The sequence below is a fragment of the Panthera pardus genome, unplaced genomic scaffold (genome assembly GCF_024362965.1).
Source record: "Panthera pardus isolate Hobbes unplaced genomic scaffold, ASM2436296v1 HiC_scaffold_2, whole genome shotgun sequence".
In the NCBI taxonomy this organism is placed as follows: domain Eukaryota; kingdom Metazoa; phylum Chordata; class Mammalia; order Carnivora; family Felidae; genus Panthera; species Panthera pardus.
The window spans coordinates 39699367-39709612 of record NW_026526765.1 but is presented as its reverse complement, the minus strand read 5'-3'; positions in this window follow the sequence as shown (position 1 = coordinate 39709612).

Here is a 10246-nt window from a genome sequence, read left to right as displayed (position 1 = left end):
TAATAGCAGCAAGAGACACAGCTTTTGTTTTAGCTAGGCTTATCAAACCATGTATCTAGAATTGGAAAATAAGTTAGATATTCTAAATACATAAAAGATCTTGGCTGGTAGATGGTTGGATCTTATGGCAGTGCTACCAATAGCCATTGAAAAACTTTAAGACCCAAAAGTAATTATATGAACTTGTATTTGTCCCCTGTTTAAAGACATTTATTGTTCCCAAATCTACTGTAGTCCCTTAAAGTTTGGAAAATCTAATTGCAGTTAGATTTTACAGCCTAGGACCATACAAAACATTAAAATTTTACTTGTGGTTGGTCATATATGAAGTCATCTTGCTTAGAGGAGTATAAGACAACATTTTAATCCATGGTTTATTTTCCCAATCCTTTTGGAAAGATGATTCTAGAGACCATCATTTCTTCATATTTTATAACATATAACAATGAAAATGGTGATGTAGCTTGCATGTTCTTATTAGATTTAACTTGTTCAATTACATGTACATATACAGTATGTTAATATAAAGAGAGCATAACAGTTATATGCAATATGGCTTTTTTGGGGGGGATCTATGTGATTAAATAAAACTTGTAATAGAGTCAGTTTTGGGGGGTTTAATAAAAATATTTATCTGGATTTTTGAGCAAAAGTATTTGGTTTATGTAGGTAGTTAATTTACACGTAGAGAGGCAACTGGTGTAGTAAACACTTTCTAAATTCATTTAATCCAAGGTGTGTCTACACAATTCTGTATGATGGATAAGAAGTAAAAATTCTGTTTCCATTTTATTTTTTGTCTACGTAATGCCAAATACTCGGACTGGTCATTTGACAAAATCAAGTGCATTGACTAGTTGCTTTGGCATCATGTAATTGTCTAGGCTGGCCCAAACAGACACAGGAGCTCTCCTTGTAAAAAAAAAAAAAAAATGTCACCTCTCATAAGAGTGCTCCAGTACTAGAGGCAGACCCAATACAGGATTACTTCTCGCCCCAGTGAGGGTGGCCCTGCAGGTCAGGGTTGAGGTCACTAGCAAACACACTGTGGAAAACACAAATGCTGTGTTGCTTTTGCCCTTGTGAATAAGCAGCTTGGTGTTTGTTTAATGATACAAGCTCATCCTGTTTTTCAGCTGCACCTTGGATAGTATTGATCTGTTTGGGAGAATGTCTGCTCTGAATCGGCACAGATCAGTCATCAGAACTCTTGTTGGTCTGGGTTATCTTCTGGCCAATTCAAGGAAATGAGACATAGGTCAATACTGGTTCCATATGGGCCTCCTATGGGCATCAACAAGAGACCCATCCAATTTCTGTGGTATGAAATGCTATCACACCTGTTCAATGCCATCACAGAAAAACAGCTGCTATTTTTTTTTTTTTTGCTGTTTTATTTCCTGTAAATGTTAAATATTGGGTTTGTGGATGTCTAAATGTCAAGGGGACATTTTAAAATAAAAATGCCTTCTTTCATTTTTGTTGTATGCCTCTAAGTTTGACTTCTTATTTTTTTCCTTTCTGCTCTGCCAAAAAAGTAAATGTAAATTATGAGAAACACAATAGGACCACTTTGTAACTGACTTTCTGGGCAGCACACAAAAAGACTGCTGTTCTCTGATTGTTTTTTTGTCAGCTTCAAAAGCTGTCTTCCTTCTGAAGTTTATAAATTTAAAATATTAGAGTTTAGCAAATGATTCAATCTAGCTCTGAAGATATCTACTTGAAATCATATGATTGTTGTTTGAGACCAGAACTGACCTGGTTAAATTTCAATCTCTAATAAGGGAATATGTATGGAGGGGGTGGGATGAAGTTATGTATGGAAAATTTGAAAGTCATAAACTGTGTAGCTTTTATTTTTTGCCTTAAAGTTAAGTGTTCGATTTTTTTGAAATTAGGTGTTTGGCAAAATGAATATTAAAATTTCAAATGCAAAGAAATAATCTTGTAGAATTTAAACACTTGATAAGTAGGCTGAAGTGATTTTAAAATCAGATTTTGTTCTTCTAGGTACATAAACATCTACTTAATGCGTCATGGTTTGAAATTGTGCAACTTCATAGGCTAGAATGAGGATTTGAGGTAGGGTGGGGGATAATAGTTCTGTATTAGCTGAATTGTTGCAGAACTAAAAAGTTAAGAAATGTGAGTACATAAAAGCAATGTTTATCCAAGATGTCCAAACCAATTGATTAAGTTTTTAAAAAAGTCATTAGAATATATGTTTTTAATATAGTACTGAGAAAACAATTGATTACCTGAACTTTTCTCTTTTCACTATTGCATTGATGTTATGTAGAGCCAGTCATCATGGACATCTCGTTCTTTCTGATACTACCTGTCTCTGTATAACATTTTTTTTAAAGATTTTTTTTTTGTAAGTAATCTCTATACCCAACATGGAGCCTGAACTCACAACCCTGAGATCAAGAGTTGCAAACTCTACCCACTAAGCCAGCCAGACACCCCTTTGTATGACATTTTTTAAAAAGTTTATTTGTTTATTTTGAGAGAGAAAGAGAGAGAGAGTGAGGGAGTGCATGCATGGGTGAGGGAGGGGCAGAGAGAAAGGGAGAGAGAGAATCCCAAGCAGGCTCTGCAGTGTCAGCACAGAGACCCATGTGGGGCTTGAACTGACCAACCATGAGATCATGACCTGAACTGAGATCAAGAGTCATGCTTAACCAAATGAGCCACCCAGGAGCCCCTAGCACTTTAAAAAAATTTTTTTTAATGTTTATTTATTTTTGAGAGAAAGAGAGAGAGAGAATCAGAAGCATGCTCCAGGCTCTGAGCTGTCAGCACAGGGCCTGACATGGGGCTTGAACCCATGAACTGTGAGATCATGACCCGAACCAAAGTCGGACGAATAAATGACTGAGCCACCCAGGCGTGTCTCTAGCACTTTATTTTTAAAGATTTAAAAAATTTTTATATTATTTTTATTTAAACATTTTTTAAAAAAGATTTTGTTTATATTTTTGAGAGAGAGCATGACTAAGGGGAGGTGCAGTGGGGGACAGAGAGAGAGAGAGAGAGAGAGAGAATCCCAAGTAGGCTCCATGCTCAGTGTGGAACCCAACATGGGGCTTGATCCCATGACCTTGAGATCATGACCTGAGCCAAAATCAAGAGTCCAACGCTTAACTGACTGAGCTACCCAGGGGCCCCTAATGTTTAGCACTTTTAACCCCTGATACCATTTACAGGGGAGGAGGAGAGCAAATCAGTACTTGCTGTTTTGTTTTCTTACTTTATGATTGAAACAACATATCAATCAAAGTTAGGAGCCACTTTCCTGGATTCTTCATTGGCTGAGGGTGAGTTGGCATGCTGTAGTTATGTATATTTTGGTTTCTGTTACCTCATTTAAGTTTCCATAGAGTGGCAGTGGTTTGCACATTTAATAATTAGGTGTTTTGTTTTGTTTTGTTTTTATAAATGTCTTTGTTTTTTTTTTTAAAGTTTATTCCTCCATCCTGAGAGATAGATAGATAGATGATAGATAGATAGATAGAGCAGGGGAGGGGCAGAGAGAGAGAGAGAGAAAGAGAGAGAGAGAGAGAGAGAGAGAATCCCAAGCAGGCTCTGCACACTGTGGAGCCTGATGTGGGGCCTGAACCCATAAACTGTGAGATCATGACCTGAGCCAAAACCAAGAGTTGGATGCTCAACTGACTAAGCCACCCAGGCGCCCCAATAATTAGGTTTTTTTTAAGTGTTTGCCTATTTAATATTGCAGTCAGTAGTTGATGATTGCTGTCTGATCATCCATGTTGTCATCTCTGCTTATTTTTTATTTAACATGAATCCTATCTCATTTCCGATGTCGAATTTGCCCCAAAAGTAAATATTATGTTTATGAAAGGTCCAGAGTTCACAAGGCAGTTTATACATGACTTTAGACATCCTATTGCGTCTTTATATAAATTTTTAGTTAGTCATCTTTCCTCAAAGGGGAATTAATTCCAAATCCATTTTGTGTTTTGCCTTTGCACCTTTGTAAAAAATGAAATGATCTCATATGTGTGGATCTATTTCTGCGCTCTTTATTCTGTTCCATTGATCTGTTTGTTGATTTTATGGCATACCACATTGTCTTGATTATTGTGACTTTATAGTAAGTAATGAAGTCAGGTAGTATGGTTCCTCCAACTTTGTTTTTTTTCAAGATTGCTTTGGATATTCTGGCTACATTTTCATATATATTTTAGAATCTGCTTGTTGAATTCTACAAAAAAAAGCTTGATGGAATTATGACGGGGATACATCAATTTGGGGAGAAATGAAATTTTGACAATATTGAGTCTTCAAAACCATGAGCATGGTGTATCTTTCCATTTACTTATGTTTTCTTTCATTTCTCTCAACTATGATTTGTAGATCTGTTTTGTATTTTGGCTGTCATTGAAAAACATGCTGAAGGATGATAAATGCAGTTTTCAGCTCTTTACCTCAAAATAGCTCAATGGGTTACAAAGATTTTCTGGTGCAGGGTTATGCTTGTCTCATTTCCTAAAGTTGATTGTCTATGGCCAGTCAAAAATGTATCTAGCATACTTCCCAGGAGTGGTATGCTAACTCATTAAAATCTGTTGCATGGATTCTTTTAGTGTTTCTCTTAGATTATAGTCACTTCTTTAAATGACCAATTTCTGTCACAATGACATTTACACTTAAAGAGTGTTAGAAATCAGGGTGCCTGGGTGGCTCTGTGGTTAAGTGTCTGTCTTCGGCTCAGGTCACGATCTCATGGGTTGTGAGTTCAAGCTCCACATCGGGCTCTGTGTTGCCAGCCTGGAGCCTGGAGCCTGCTTCAGATTCTATTCTCCCTGTCTGTCTGCCCTTCCCCTGCTCTTGCTCTGTCTCTCAAAAATAAATAAAACATTAAAAAAATAAAATGAGTGTTAAAAATGATCCTTTAATGGTTAGTGTTTTGTTGAATATTATTTTATCATTTTTATGCGAAAAAAAGTATCATTATTCTTAAGTTTAAGCAGTGGAAACATGCAGTTCCCATTGAGGCAACATTTGGGTAGCAGTTACTTTCTGCCTTTATTTTTTTATTGGAGTGTTATGGCATCTTTTCATTTGTCATTGCTCTCCCTGATTCATTCATCCTCCCCATAGTTTCCTTTCCTCTTATATCTCATTTTCCATCCACCAGAAGAAGTAGTACTATAACCTAAAATTGTACCTTTTGCAGCATGTATTGGTTTATTTTTTTTTCATGTAAATGTTACATTTAAAAGTAAACTATACTTTGTATTGTTTATCCAACCGTACTATTAAATATTTAACAATGGGTTGAGGTCAAATGGTGATGACACAACATGTGGAAATACAGGACAGATGATGCATTAAGTGTTGAAATAAATTATTTCAACACATGGCGAGACTTGCTATTTTTTGGATTAGAATATGAATATATATATTATGAACATTTGTAAAGGAATGACTTAGAGACAGTCTTGGTCAATGTGTGCTTAATAATCTCCCACCAATGGCCACTCTTTAGCAATATAAAATTGTTAGTATGTAAAGGAGACTCATTTATTTGGTTTTCCAATACATAAGATAAATGATTATTCTGAACTGGTCTCGTGCATTTTCCTTGCAAATAAGGATATGAAAATCATCAACAGGAACCATGTGTTAATGGCTCACATGCTGGGCAGATGGAAACACAGTGTAGAAGAACCATTTAGTTGAGATCATTTTGGCCTCAAGACTTCTAATCTTTGCTTTAGCAGAAAACATTGCTTTGGCCAGCCAGATGACACAACCATCACACTGTCAACATTTTTATTTTTGCCAGAGCACCAGATTTCCTGAAGAAATGTTTAGGCAGTGATTCCTAACTTTTTCTTATTCACAGTCCCTCTGAGAAGCTATTGGAAGATATGAACCATCTCCCCAGAACAGTGCACAGACACAAACACATATACACCCACCCAAAATTTTGCCTTCATTTTTAAGGAGGCCATAAACATTTAAAAGTCCATGCATAGATCCTCTAGGGTTCCATGAACTCCAGGTCACAAACCCTGCTTTTGAAAGATTCAACTGCTAAATGGGCTGATTATTCTGCCAGTATACCCTAATCAGTCTACTTGCTTTTCAAGAACACTTCAGACCTCAGTCAGTGTTCCTTCTCTGGAACAATTCCATGTATTAGAGTGTCTTAAAAAATTAACCAATGTCACCATTATAGCAACTGTCTTGAGAGAGTTCAAAACAGAGACACATACTCCAAAATACATCTGTCTATTATTTCGTTCTTTAATAATATGTATTAAGTGCCTATTCCATGCCAGGCACGTGCAATATATCATCTCAATTTTCTTAACTATCTGTTCAGATATATATATATATATATATATATTTCAACACTGCTATGAGACTCATTCATACTGTTGTAACAGTTTATACTTTTTCATTAAATGAATGTATCACCATTTATTCATTCTGTTCTTGAAGTTCATTTGAGTTGATTCAGTTTTGACTATTATGATAATGTTGATATAAATATTCTTGTACTATATTTGGTGCACATATAAACACTGAAGTATATACAATTAGGTCTATGCCTAAGAGTGGATTGTTGAGTCAGAGGTTCATCCATGTTGTTGTGAGCCAGTAGTTTATTCCTTTTTATTGCTAAACAGTATTCCATTTTTGTGAAAATACTGCAATTTGTTTGTTTACTTTTTGATGGACATTTGAGTCATTTCCAATTTAGGACTATTGCAAAAAAAAGAACATATATTTTCATTTCTCTTGGGTGGCTGTGGAATATCTAGGAGTGGAATTGCTGGATCATAAAATAACCATGTAGTTAACTTTATAAGAAACTGTCAAATGTTTTCTAAAGTAGCTATACTATTTTATACTCTTACCAGAAAAGTAGGAAGATTTTAGTCGCTGTGCCTCCCCACCAATATCCTCAGTTTTCCCAGTTTTAAACATTTGAGTGAGTGTGAAATGATATATCATTGTGGGTTTTTTTACATTTAAAAAAATGTTTATTGATTTATTTTGAGGGAGAAAGAGTGTGTGCATGAGCAGTGGAGGGGCAAAGAGAGAGGGAGAGAGTGAATCTCAAGCAGGCTTTCCGCTGTCAGTGCAGAGCCCAATACGGGGCTCAGTCTCATGACTGTGAGATCGTGACTTGAGCCGAAATCAAGAATTGGATGCTTAACCAACTGGGCCACTTAGGCTCCCCAACATTCTGGTTTTACTTTGCATTTCCCTAAATGACTAGGTGAGTACCTTTTTACGTGTTTACCGGCCACTTACATCGATTCTGTTGTAAAATGTCTGCCCAAGTGTTTTGCCCATGTATTTTATACCAGGTAGGTATTATTATCACCATTTCCTAGATCCCTCCAGAAAACATAAAAAAAGGCTGAGTCAGGAAAACTCTATAGCCCAGCATTTAGGGAGGGATTATTACTGTAGGATTTCCAAGGAGTAATGAGAAAAAGAAATTGCTCTGTGATTACTACTGTATTCTAAGCAATTTAACATAATTTTACAGATAATTTTTTTATACCTAGATTACTCATAAAATCTGCACTTGAAGCACACAAAATATGTTAACAAAAATAGCCCCAAACATTTTTGTGGCTTAGTTTCCAATATAATTTCAACACATATTTATTAAATATCTGTTATATTCTCCAGATCCTGTGATGCGGATAGAGAAGCAAATATGATAAATCTAGTTGCAGCTTTCTTGGAATTTTGGAATAACAGAAAAGGCAGATATTAAATCAGTATGTGTAATAAATTGTGAAGAAGATGGCAGGGAAGATCTTCCTGATGAAGTGACATTTAGCTGAGACCTTACATTTGAGGAGGGGTTGGCCAGGAGAAGGTGGTGCTTGAGGGAGATAGTGGAATAATATTTATAAAGTTCAGGAGGAAAGAGAGGAATCATTTGAAGAACTAAAAGAAATTTGGTGATGACCAAAGCACATACTTTGAGAGGAAGAGTGGAAATTGAGGAGATGGAAGAAGTTGATGGCACAGATTACGTAAACTATTGTAAAAACCTTGAGTTTATTGGTTTTCCAGAGGAAATCTATGGGAATATTTTAAGTAAGGAATATTTAAGTAAGTGCCATTTTTCACTTAAAAATGCTCTCTCTGTGTGAACTATAGAGATAGATTTAGAAGGCACTAGCCATGGAGAAAGGCCAACTTTTAGAATGACATCCCAGTAGCAGAACTCTATTAGGTGGTGAGACTTGGGTTAAAGACAAAGATTCATGACATGATTAAAAGGTAGAATCCATAGGTTCTATTGATTGACTGAATGTGGGGGATAAAAGAAAAGGAGGAGACAAGGATGACTCTAGGGTTTCCAGTATGAATAAATGAGTGAGTGGTGGTATCATTTCCGGAGATAGATGATAATGGAGAAGGGGCAGGTTTTTATTTGGTACTGTGTTTAAGGATCCTATGGGACTCAAGAAATTTTGAATGCTCTAGATTGCCAAGCTTATCTTTTTTTTTTAAGTTTATTTATTTTGAGAGAGAGAAAGAGAAAGCACAAACAGAGGAGGGACAGAGAGAGACAGAGGGAGGGGATGCAGAATCCCAAGCAAGCTCTGCTCTGTCAGTGCTGAGCCCAATGTGGCGCTTGACCCCACAAACCATGAGATCATGACCCGAGCTGAAACCAAGTGTTGAATGCCTAACTGACTGAGCCACCCAAGTGCCCCGCCAAGCTTATCTTTATGAATAAATCTATTATGGGTAACAAAGATTAGTTTTCTTTTCTCACCCTGGAAACAGCCAGATCTACCTAGATGTGACTAATTACAACCAAGAATATAAAGCATTTTGGGATGAACTAACCAAACAAATGAATGAGAATGGGTGGTTGTTTCATAGACCAATACCCAAGAAAATACATATTCCCCTTTGCACTTTTTTTAAAAACCATTTTTAAAAAATGTTTATTTATTTTTGAGAGAAAGAGAGTGCAAGCAGGGGAGGGGCAGAGAGAGAGCGGGAGAGAGAATTCCAAGCACGGTTCCCACTGTCATCACAGAGCCCAATGTGGGGCTTGATCCCACGACCCTGGGATCATGACCTGAGCTAAAATCGAGAGTTGGATGCTCAACTGAGTGAGCCAGCCAGCCCCTCCCCCAAACGCCCACCTCTTTGCCCTTTTTAAGTACTAACTTTAAAGGGTAGCAGCAACTCAAGATACAAGACTTACACAAGGATAGGATGAAAGGGGACCAAGCACCCTCTCAAGATATACAACTGTGTGGGAATCTTTGTCCTGTGTGAAGTGATCTCAGTCTCCAGTAGGCATTACCATCTCGGATGCAGTGCCTGGCGTGGGGATGTAGAGAATGGAAGATGAGAAATCCATCTCCAGCTATCTCTGACATTTATTCACACATTAAACAGTATTTGTTGTGTGTAAAGAATTAACTGAGTATAACTGAGTACCAATTGACAGTGAAATCATTAGATGTATGATTGATGGGGAATTGACATTTATATGGTGCCAAGGAAATCAGACAAGTTCCTAATTTAAGAGAGAAACCACAGCAGAATGGAGGATCAGGCTGCTGTCATCCAAATCCCCTTGTGAATCTTTGTATCACAAAGGTAGGGCAATCAGCTATAGGTGTATCCTGATGTAATGGAATGCAAAGAAATAACATCACCTATGTTGAATTATAGTCCAAAATGTGTAAATCAAATGTGATCAAGATATTGGCTCTAAATCGTCATTTATAGGAGATTCAGGAGCTAGAAGAACTATACCTCCAGGATACTATCAAATTCAGAAGGTGAGTCGTTCTACAGAACAACTGACATGATATCAATAATGGAAGATTACAGATAAATACCCGCCTTCCATCCCCCAGATAGCTGGTCCTGAGAAAGATTTCAGATTATTCTGTGGGACTGAGCAACTAGTCACAGTAAAGGGATGTCAGCTGGATAATGCATCTTTGTATAAACTCTCCTTTCCCTCTCTCTTCTATCCCTCACAATTCACTCCTGAACCACACTATCCACTAAAGACCTTGGACTTAAGCCTTCTTTCAGGTTTTGCTTTCTAGGGGTCCCACACTAAAACTGAGAACAAGTGAGACACTGCTAACAGGTTTAAGGAACCAATGAGGCCATTAGATTATATAGTATTTTTTTATGTATTCAACTTTTTGGCTTAGTTTGGATGATGTTTACACATATACACTTCCTAAGATTA